Source organism: Acomys minous, assembly GCF_964271855.1.
Source record: "Acomys minous genome assembly, chromosome: 15".
Lineage (NCBI taxonomy): Eukaryota > Metazoa > Chordata > Mammalia > Rodentia > Muridae > Acomys > Acomys minous.
The window spans coordinates 69,533,033-69,545,418 of NC_140497.1; the positions used below are offsets into that span (position 1 = coordinate 69,533,033).

The 12,386-nt window shown below is 36.9% G+C and overlaps 1 protein-coding gene across 3 annotated transcripts in view; it reads right to left on the minus strand.

Annotated features, from left to right (window-relative positions):
• LOC311585386 (transmembrane protease serine 11F) overlaps positions 1–12,386 on the minus strand; it is an 84,069-nt gene that overhangs the window by 48,858 nt on the left and 22,825 nt on the right. The gene's annotated exons all lie outside the window — the stretch shown is intronic.

Below are 12,386 nucleotides of genomic sequence, written 5' to 3' on the forward strand. Positions count from 1 at the left end.
AAGGAGAAGGAGAAGGAGAAGGAGAAGAAGAAGAAGAAGGAGAAGGAGAAGGAGAAGAAGGAGAAGGAGAAGGAGAAGGAGAAGGAGAAGGAGAAGGAGAAGGAGAAGGAGAAGGGAAGGAGAAGGAGAAGAAGAAGGAGAAGGAGAAGGAGAAGGAGAAGGAGAAGGAGAAGGAGAAGGAGAAGGAGAAGAAGAGGGGAGGCAAGGAGTTGATGAGGACACCAAGCAAAATGATGTATGTATGAAAGGCCTGTGGGGACCTGTTATGAGACCCACAGCCTAATGAAAGGCCCAGCATAGGGGTCAAGGAACCCACAAGAAGACCCTATAGAATAAACCTAACCTGCTCCCATGGGGGCTCAACAGAGCCTGAACCATCCCCAAAGAGCAAGCATTGGCTGGGCCTAGACCCCTACACATAGTGTACAGATGTGCAGCTTGGACCCCATGTGGGTCCCCTAGCAATGGGAGTAGTGGCTGTCTCTGCCTCTGTCACCTGCCACTGGCTCCCTTCCCCCTAGCTGGGCTGCCTTGTCAGGCCCCAGTGGAAGAAGACATGCTTAGTGCTGCGGTGATGTGTGGTGCCAAGGTAGGCTGATACTCCATGGGGGACTCCCCTTCTCTACGAAAATGGAGAGGGGGGAATGTGGAAAGAGCGGCCTGAGGGTGAGACTGGGAGGAGAGGAAGGAGGGGACTGCAATCAGGCTGTAAACAATTGAAATAAATAAATAAAAATAAACTAATATTTTTACGTTAACAAAATGATGTCTCTCAAAATTAGAAACAGAGGCCAAGATGTATCTCCAATAGATATGTGTGTTGTTTTGACTCAGCAAATGAAAGAAAAAGAAAATTAACCAAGGATTTAAGAACAGATGAGAAGATACTTCGTTAGGTCTATTTAAACACTTTAATCATCCGTGTCAAGGTTACTTAAATCTTTACGATCATTCTTGCATGACTGTCTCGTTGGGCTTATTTTTGTTTATTTCTAGTGCTAATAAATTGTTATAAGAAAATACAGCATGATTAATTTGAATCTTCCAAACCTAATGATTCAGATAAAAATCCCATCAAGAAGAGGATTTAAATATTTAACTATCTTTAACACTAAAGAGTTGTAAATAACCAAATGTAAATTAAATGCAATATAGCCTTCTCTGTGCAGCATAAATATTTATCAGATGTTCTCACCACAGCAACCCTGAGGGGAAAGTCTTCCAGTGTCTTACACATGTCCTGACATATTTGTATTCAAGCTGGAGCACAGATAAGAGTTAGAGATTCCGCTTGGCCACAATCCTCCCTGCTTCTTGCCAAGAAAGGCTTCATTTCTGGGCATGCACACGAATAGGTCTCGCTCCTCATTAATTATGTCTCTTGCAGGGGTTAACTGAGGCTAGCAATCCCCCTTAGCACATAGGCGTACATACACATAGCGACACACATGGAGATTGGCAAGATAACAGCAGCAGAAAAATATGTGATATTCATTTCAAAGGCAATTTTGAATACTCAACGTGAAAAGTGAACATCAGCAAAATCTGTAGGCACTTGCTTCCTAAGGCAGTGCAACACTGTAGCTTATTAAATCAGGCTGTTTTTTTTTCCCATGAAAGTCCAATTTAAAAACCTCAGCTCCCGCTAATGTTGCTGAGGCTTTCCTTTGGATAAACTAAAGGTGTTTTTTGTTTGTTTTGCTTTTTAAGTTAAGTGGTTAATTGCCTCATATTCCTTCCCCCTCTCTCCCCCTTCCTTCTGGTAAAGCAATTAGTCTCAAACACCAGTGAGAGAAATAACATTCTAAGTACCAAAATTACACTCACAGATATTAGCTTAATGATATGATTCTGAGTGTGTGTATAATTACTTACTTATATGTACAGTCACAGAATAAAATATTTTAGAATTCAAGTTACCTTGTCTCCCAGTTACTCTTGCTTAATTATTTATCAACTATTAAAGTGCTTAGGTCCCGGCCTTTGCATTGCAAAGCTCTCTCTTTGTTCTATTTTTCTGATTCTTTTGCTTTTTGAGATAAGATCTCATTGTGTAGCTCAGGATAACCTAAAACTTGTATATGCATGTATGAAATTGTCAGAGAAACAAATTTAACTAACAATAGCCAAAAAGCGACCTATTTATCTATTTAATTATAATGAAAATTGGTAGAAGAAATGGAGGTCATTCATATATTCCTATAACAGGGAAATCTTAGCATGTTTAGGGTCATGTATGGCTTCTCTAAAGACAAATAAAACAAGAAATCCCAAAGAGCATCTCACTGACAAGAGCCAGGAAAAGCCGAAGCAGAGGCGCCGAAGGAACAACTCGGAATTTCATAAACTGAACCGCCACTGTGCAGAAAGCCAGCCAGGAAGGAGCTGTGCAAAATAATCCCAAAAGATTCGGGTGTGAGCACTGAGCACAACCTCCTAAATCTATGAAATATCACAGCACAAACAGTTAATCAAATACTAATAATGTACACATACTGGCCTATGTCAAATTTCTCCGAATGTTTCTTAAATCTAATAAATGTGAAAATGTTAGAAGAACTCAGTAATGCTAGAGCAGCTAAACAAAGATTATACAAATGGAGGAGACAGTTCCTGAGGTGGTTATTCAAAGGCAGCTTGCGTGTCATTTTACTTCTATTCGGTCCTTCCCATTTGCTTCCTATAGTCCGCTATGCTGTAGCCCAAGATTGTGTGCTGCTTTCCTTTCCACGTATGGATGGCATTTACTTGTGACGTCTGGAGTTTAGACTTCTGCTTTTTAAATGCCTTTGTGTAGCCATCACATAGAAAATATTAGTGACTTGAAACACCCCAGCTCTGAATATGAATCACAGCGGACTCAGGTCCGTAGTATTTGGAGGGTCATAGTGGAGAAAGTAAACATCTCACCTCCTTCCTACCTAAAGTAGAACCTCTAATGGGAAGCCCTGTTGTTTTCTATCCTGTGCCTGGGGACACGAGTACTCAAGTGGTCCAGCAAAATGTAAGAGCAGCAGCGATCGTGATTTGATTCAGGGATGCTCTCATAGATTATTATTATTGTTATTATTATTGTTGTTGTTGTTGTTGTTATTATTATTATTATTATTATTATTATTATTATTATTATTAGTTCTTAATTACTATGTGTCAGACATGGAGTTAGGTTCACCTTATTTCTGGGAAATGCTACCAACTATGAAGTTGACTTGATAAAAACTATAACTAAAAATGTGAAACTACAGCAAAGTGCATCTCAAGTCTCCTGTCTCCCTCCATATGATATGCGCAGCTGACTGGATCTGTATCTCTCATATCAACTCTTTTCGTGTATTATTTTTAGTTGTGTGAAATAGTTTGTTGTTCTCTTAGTAAAATATCTTTTAAAATAAAGTCCACATCTTACAACCAAAATTAATCAGTCTGACCTAAAATACAAGAAATAATTTACTATGAGAAATAAAATACTGTTGCCTATGACTTAGATTGGGAAATTCCAGAGACAACATAACCAAAATTGTCACCTATAAAGACTGTCAATCATGCTGTTTCCTGAAAATTATATTAACATTGAAGAGTTTTTGTATGCTGTCCCTAAGACCATGAATATGTTGTTTCTACTCAAAGATTGGTTACATAAGGTACTACCAGTGGCAGTAAATTCCAAGTTGAAACAAATACTGGCTTGGTTCTATTTTCCTATGTTAATCTACCACACTCTGAAGGGACTGGAATACTGCTATCCAGTTTCTGGCAAAATAAGTAAACACACACAAGCATACACATACCAACACATGCGCATATGCAGATACACACACATTTAAAATGCAATTATTCAGGGACTGACTCTGACATGAACTCTGGTGCCCCATATTTGACCACCTCCTCTGGGTGGGGAGGCCTCAGGGCACTCAAAGAAAGAATAAACAGGCTATCAAGATGAGACTTGATAGCCTATGACCATATAGATGGGGAGGAGTTCCCCCTCAGTCTTAGACCTAGGGGAGGGGAATAAGGTGAAAGCGGGAGGGAGGGAGGGAGGAACGGGAGGATACAAGTGATGGGATAACAATTGAGTCGTAATCTGAATAAATTAATAAAAAATACTATGCCTACAAGACAAAAAAATGCAATTATTTTGAATGAGCAGTGGTGTTCTGCACTTAGCTTTCTACATGGTCGTCTGCCTATGAGATTCGTATTTTATTAGTATTTTGCAATCGAGTACAGAGGGAGGAGCTGTAATTAAGATATAAGTGCCCTAGATAAAGGAGATCATCAGTGTTCTCATTTATAACTCACATAATCTGCATATTAAATAAACAAGATTAACATGTCCCAGAATTTCCCTGTCACATTGCTAAAAGGTCACGTGTAAGAGATAATGAATACCTTAGAAGGCTATGTACAGAGAAACCTAAGAGCTTGCCATTCTTGTCATTTTCTTTTTTAAAATATGCCTCATTAAGTAATTTAAAAGTCACACAACTCAAACTAAATTTTATATTTAGAATTTCTTGAATGAGTTTTGGATTTCTGAGTATACATTAAGGGATTCACTGATACTTAATTGCCATGATAAAATTATCTAATCTATACAAATTATAGAAAATCATGCCATGTGGATCTGAAATAGCAATAAGGTAGTTGAATTTAGACTTCTGGATTTTTTTTGAGGAGGGGAAGTATTTGAGACATAGTTTCTCTGTGTAGCCTTGGCTGTCCTGGACTCACTTTGTAGACCAGGCTGGCTTTGAACTCACAGAGATTAGCCTGCCTCTGCCTCTGCATCTGCCTCCCTGAGTGCTGGAACTAAAGGCATGCACAACCATGCCCAGATCTGTGAGATTTTATTCCTGTGAGAATGTCTTAAACTGGTTTTATATTCAGATAGGTCTGACTTGTATTTCCACAGATAAATCAACTTGTGGTTTCTTCCATATTCTTTTGAAAAATCTGTTAATCAACTTTTTATGTTTGGCTACAAATAAAGCTACAGTAAGCACAATAAAATACATTATTTCATAGTTACAGTAATATTAATTAATATTGGCCTTTCATTAAGAGTATCATGAGATTCTTGCTGTGTGCGGTGGCACACCATGTAATCCCAGGACTCAGGGAGGCAAAAGCAGGCTGATCTCTGTGAGTTCTAAGCCAGCCTGGTCTACAAAGCAAGTCTAGGACAGCCAGGGCTACACAGAGAAACCCTGTCTCCGAAACCAAACCAAACCAAAACAACAACAACAAAGCAACAGCAACAACAACAACAAACCAGAATATCATGAGATTTTGAAACAAGCTTCCCTGTATTTTTTCCAATGCAGTACACAATTAAACATTTCAAATGCAGCATTAATTTTCTCAACACTACAATGTGAATCAATGAAAGTGCAGTTCTAATGACTTGATTCCATTCTAACTATTGTTTAAGGCAATTACTCCAATGCACAAGCAGCACACCACTCAAACCGATAGTCCAGTTCTGGGCACCAAGAACGATGTAACGATGCCTTGTTTATTGTATGAAATCACTGATAAGAAGACACTCATGCTAATAGTGCGATTTCTTAGTAATTTAGCTAACTGGACATTTTAGTGATTCCTGAATTCTTCATTAGGTTTTTTTAAACCTTCTTTTTTTCTATGTCTCTGGGGTGGAGGATGATGGTTAAGCTTGAACTGAGATGATTCCGCATCCCTAATTTCCTAAACATAGCAAAGAGCCATTTATTATATGACGCCACATCTCTACAACTTATCTATGAATATTGTTTAATGTTCTTTTAAAAGTTTTTTTTTTGTCAACAGGAAAAAGATGGAGCAAAATGGGTTGAGATTAAAACCAATAGATTTTTACGTAGTAGGAAATGCTAACCGAATGCTTGCTGTTATGATTGGGCCAAAGAGTGAAATACACTAGCAGTTCCCAAAACAGTTATCCTCAAAACAGTGACTGATGGAAGGCACTGACTTAGCTCTGTGTCCCCCCCACCCCAGGGGACACATTCTTTTGAGTTAACTTTGCAGAAAATGTTTCTGTTCATTGTGATGAAGATGCTTGCCTCACTTAACCCCCCCCCCCCACTTAACTGTAATGACACATTGGTTACTGTATTTTTAGCATGTGATATGACATATAAGCTATGACAACAATACCTGATTATTCCTTTACCTATAAGGCATATAAGCTATGGAAATAAAATTAATCATTCCTTTCCCTGTCCGAATGGTGGCAAAGAACATGAAAGCAATTGAAGATTAGGGTCAAAAATAAAGGTACAACCCAGACACAAAGCTACCCGGAAGTAGGTTGATAAGGAATGATAAATGACAACAAAGGGAAGACAGGCAAGAAGGTCATGGACGGTGGGGCCGGAAATGCCACACTGATGTCGGAGAGAGGAGGCTTACGGCAATACTTTTGATGGAGTTTCGAGGCGGTATCTACGCTGACGCATCAGCCCTCAGCCCTCTCTTCAGGTTTGTGTATGTGACTGAAATACGTTCAGTGCAAAAGATGGGAGCCAGATAAAAGACTCAACTCTTAATCTATTTTTAAAAAAACATTCATCACCAGGATAAAAGTGTTTCCTCCCCTTTCTCCTCCTCTTCCTCTTTTCTCTCCACTTCTCATCCCTTCTTTTTATTTTTTTGCCTTCTTTCGATTTGTATTGCTTTTCTGGCGGCTTGATATTTGTGTTTGATCTACATCCTCTACCTGCTTACTCATCAGAGGGAAGGAGGGAGAAAGGAGAGAGAGGGAAAGAGAGAGAGAGAGAGAGAGAGAGAGAGATGGAACACAAGAATCCACCAATGATGGTCTGAGTGAGGAGATATGAATCAATGCAGTTGTTTGCCATCCAGTAGATCAAAGGATTTGCTGGGTTTCCTTTTCCTTACAGTTCCTACGTGTATCTTGCACTCTCTTTTACAGTTTCTTTTTCTATTACTAGGCATTATTTCTTGCCAAAACGCTTTATCATATCTCGTTTATTGGCATGTATCTTCAACGTTATTTTGCATACCATTATCTAAGCCAACATTTTAAATATAGCAGATAGCACTGAAACTACTTTGATGGTTAACTTTTTAAAGTTATGTATTCTGAATGTTATATTAGACACTGTAAATATTACGTTCCAAATAAAATAAAACAAGACTAGGAAAATACTTAATACATTTGAACTATAAGAAATTATACCCAGCTATTCCACTCCTTGGAATATACCCAAAAGATGCTCCACCACACAACAAGGACATATTCTCAATCATAGCTTATTCATAACAGCCAGAACCTGAAACAACCTAGATATCCCTCAGCCGGAGAATGGATAAAGAAACTGTGGTACATTTACACTATGGAATACTACTCAGCTATTAAAAACCAAGGAAATCCTGAAATTTGCAGGCAAAAGGATGGAACTAGAAATGATATCCTGAGTAAGTTAACACAGACCCAGAAAGATACACATGGTGTATACTCACTTATAATTGGGCATTAGCCCAACAGGGATGTCCCATAAAAGTCTTCACTTAATCAGAGATTGGGATAGATACTGGGAGTTCCTATTGGGACTCTAGGTGAGAGACGTAAGGAAGAATGGGGAAATAGAAGAATCCAGAGGGTTCTAGGAACCTACAAGAAGACCATTAAGGCTGGCAGATCTGGACCCAGATGGGTCAGCTCAAACTGCTGTACCAACCAAGGATAATGCGTGCAGTAAATTTAGAAGCCCTATCTAGATATAGGCAGTGGACACCACATTCTACACAATTGTGTGGAGAGCAGAGACTTTCTCGGACATGAACTCTGGTGCCCCCTATTTGACCATTTTTCCTTGATGGGGAGATCTGGTGACACTCAGAGGAAGAGTAAGCAAGTTACCAGGAAGAGACCTGGTAGGCTGTGATCTTACAGTAGGGGACAAGATCCCTTCTTTCACAGACCAAGGGGAGGGGAGTAAGATGGAGGAGGGAGGGAGGGGGAATGGGAAGATACAAATGAGAGGATAACAATTGAGATATAATCTGAATAAGTTACTTAAATAAAAATTAAAAAAAGAAATTGCTACTATATAGTGATTTCAATCTACAAAGACAGTAATGATTTTAATTTTCATACCATCTTTAATTTCACATTTTCTAATGTTGTATTTTACTTCATTTTCATTTTATAATATAAAAGGTATCCAAAATGTGGGCTGTTTTCTTACTTAATTCTTATGTCATATAAATTATTGACTATCTCAAAGTCACCTGTTTTCAAGTTCTGAGCAATAATAAGCATTTAATTATAACATTAAAATTCTGTGAAAAATTAAAAAGTCTTGAATGTTAAACAGGGTATTTGTGATCAAGAGTTTATCATATACTAATTGAAACAATGTAATGTACAGAATCTGAAACAAGTTCAAATGCCTCTGATATAACCTTGAGTTCATGTTGAACTTGGATTTTGAAACTATTTCAAATGCGAAAAGTTCAGGATGTGTCACAATAAATAATTCAGTCTTAAAAATGACTATATTTCAAAATTATTAAAAATTTCTACTTGTTTTTAAATATCTTTATAGTACCATGAGCTTAGGAGAACCTGTCCTGAATTATTCCCTGACAAATACTATTTTTAAGAGTTACTGCAAGTGGCTACCCTAAGCAATAGATTTTGGCCCAAATCCTGTTTCTACATTTTTTGTCTACATTTGTTGAATACCTCTAAAATCTGATTTTGGGTCTTCTCGAGTATCATTTGAGCAAATAAAGAAACAATAACAGTAGTTAAAGTTTTCTCAACCTGTGGGTCACAACCATTTTGGGGGCTTCAAACAACCCTTTATAAAGCTGTATATCAGAAATCCTACATATCAGGTATTTGTATTACAATTCATAACAGTAGCAAAATTACAATTATGAAGTAGCAACAAAAATAATTTTATGGTTGGGAGTCACCACAACAAGAGAAACTGTTAAAAGGGCTTAGCATTAGGAAGGTTGACAACCACTATCACAAAATATTAACATATAACACAAAATTTGACCTTAGCAGGTAAATAAATAAAGTGAATTGAAATTATTTTCAAGGGAAATAGTATACAACCCTCATCTCACATTTATTATGTTTTTGACTCACTTCTGTTTGTCTGGGTTTTTTTCAATCATCTTTCCTCTTTAGTTCTGCAATACCAGAATATATATATATATATATAGTATGTACCTTCTTATTTTTATATAATCTTGTACTTATATGTATGTACATGTGATAGATATATACAGCATATGTGTGTAGATAATTTAAGTCACTGTTTAATGTGTGTATACTGTATTACTAGTATATTGTAATCAATATTTGTTGAATTAATGATAAATGAAACCAAAATCTAGTTAATCAACACTTATTTGATTCTTTCTTCTCTTCAATGATAAGTTCAAATCAGCAGAACAGCCCAGGATTACTTAGAATAAATCATCTCTATTGTTAAGCTTTTTAACCTTCTGAATTTTTGTGTGTTGAGTATCTCATAAGCATTGTTAATAAGTTATGAGTCATAAACCTGAGAGTTTCATTTAGTCATAACCTTTCCTGCTTTCTCAGTAATTGTGCTTATCTTTAGTAATATGTAGTCATGAATAACTTACAAATTTTGAGGGTCTACAATGAGATAGGAAATACGTTTAGTACTAGAAATACAGAGAACATTCTGTTTACCAGGACAGACATGGTTGAAGCCAATTAAGACTTCACTCAGCAGATAGTCACTATTTTATGTGTGCTAGGAGTGAATTGCTGTGCTTCAGGAGTGACTATTATATCAGTGTAGAGCAAAACAATTTCCTAGCAAATTTCTTTAGTCTCATGAAGGAAGACTGTGGGATCTCACTAAATGTGAGAAGACACGTTCCTTATAGATGAGGAAACAAGTCAGGAGCAAGAGGAACATCATCTCTCCCTTTATCAAGATTTTGTGCTGCAGCAAACTCTCATGACGAAGGTAAGGGGTTGTTAATCTGCTGCCAAAAGTCTTCATAAACCAATCATTCACATTGAACTAGATAATTCTTGGCGTCTACTTGGAATTGTATTTAACGTCTCGTGATTTTAATTAGTGTTCTTAACATAGAATATATACTATTTTCCGTCCAACTAATTTCTATTAGTTGGAAGGGAAATGCTTTTAAAGAGATTGGGAGCACACATTCGTTATTGCCTCACGTGCTTATAATTTTTAGATATGTCCCACTTAGGCATCAAGGGGTGGGTTATTAATCCTCCTCTTGGCACCAAGTTCTACTTTCTGGTGACTATAATTCCTTTCATTGTCTCATGCGTAGAGGGTCCCAGTTAAAGTGACTGGTCAAGTGAAACAAAATTAGACAACCAGCCTCTGGGATGGTTTATCTAAATCTTTTATACTTCACAGCAATTTCAGCTGGAACCTTTTCTAAAAAGCTGTGGCTTTCTTGCTCTTTTATTATCTGAAATGAAACTCGCTGGGCAAAATACTTTTGCTAACCAATTCAATGAATTCACTAACTAACCTTATACTCTCTTTATGAACAGTCCACAGTTTCTAGTAGTATATCTGTGTTAACAAAAAAAAAAAAAAAAAAAAAAAAAAGACAAAACAAACCTCTTGTCCAGACATCAATACTCAGAACTATTCACTCTGAATCAAATCTGAGGAGGCTTCAGCCTAGCAATGTATAGTAAAAATATTCAGGGTAGACAGAAGAGTATAATAAAAGTATAATGAAAACATTCACAGAAGAAAAGAGACGACAGTAAAAAGTTCAGAGTAGGGAAGTGAGTACAGATGGTGCCATGTTTCCCAGGCTGTTAGGAAGGCATGCCATTGAATTTGGATGTGAAAGTGGATGAGCACTTCTAGTTCTTTGATATGTCTCTTTAAGTTGAAATTATTAAAATATCATATTCATTGCTATATATTTTATTTTGCTAAATAGTAAGTATACATTCTTATATTTAAAAGCATGACTCTTATGGTGGATTATATTATTAGAATAGGATCTGTCTGGGCCATCCTTATGCATGAAATAGACATTCTTCCTTGGACTCATGCTGGTATTGGTAAGTTGGAAAATACAGAAAGAACCTATCATTTAAGACAATGCTTCTTGTTGGCTAAATCACCCCCTATGAATTACTATTAAATGCCATTCTTCATATTGCATGAATGAAGATTTACAGATGTCTTTTTCCTGCTCATACAAAGAGCAAAAATCCAGCCTTAGTTGTTCTGTGCATCACGCACACCTTATACACTTATAATTTTAGGACTGTATCACGCTTGTGAGAAATTATATGCTTTCAAAACAAAAGAACTGGATAGTGACATTGGATCAGACCTTACAGGATGAATTCCTCTCAGCGTGCTGGACACTGACATCCTGTATCCTTCATGTTCCAGCACCAAGTGCTTCAATTGCTGTTCCGAATCAGAACAAGACAGCTCCCAGGACACTACCAAAGAAAGCTTTCAATCCCAATTGGTGCAGCATTTCAGACTATCCCACACAGGACTCTTGTTAAGCCTGGAATTCCTCAACACTTAGAAACTGGACCACAAATGCTGGACCACCATTTCCACAATTTTATTTGGGCCCCCACAAAGGTACTATTTGTCCCAAATCAGCAGGAAGAAACCTTAAGAAAACAATGCCCCATTTCCTTTAAGGAGAGTCGGGTAGGTTTTTGGTTGCTTTCTTAGCCTACAGAGGGTTATTATCAATGGGAGTCAGTTACAAGTTATTATTGGCCTTATTTAGAGAGAAAGCAAGGTTAGACTAAAAATAAAAAAATAAAAAGAATATGACAATCCGCATGCTTAAAGTATTCGTGGAAGACAAACTCAAAACTAAATAATCAAGGATTACAAAATCAGAATTATGTCTAAAACATTGATCAATGGACACATCGGAGATTTATACATGAACTAAACATGTCTTTGAAAGATAAGATAAGAAAGATAACATTTGGACTATATAGAATATTGGAAGAAATCACTGAACACATATCAGTTATTCATTTTAGTCTAAATCAATAGCATGAATACTACTATATAAGTTTCCTCTTATTGGGTTAAAAAGTGATCATATATTTTAAAGTTCAAGTTTTTCTTGACTCAATAACTGTTTACATGAGTATTTTGATTTAATCATTTCATTCATATGATATGTCACATTTAGGCATCAAGGTGCAGTTTATTAATCACCTCTTAATACCAAGTTCGACTTTCTAGTAACTGTAGCTTTTGTCATTGCCTCACTTATAGAGGGTACCAGAAAAAGTGACTGACAAAATGAAACAAAACTAGCCAACTCTGGGATAATTTAAATTAAGCACAAACAATCCAATTGTAGTCACC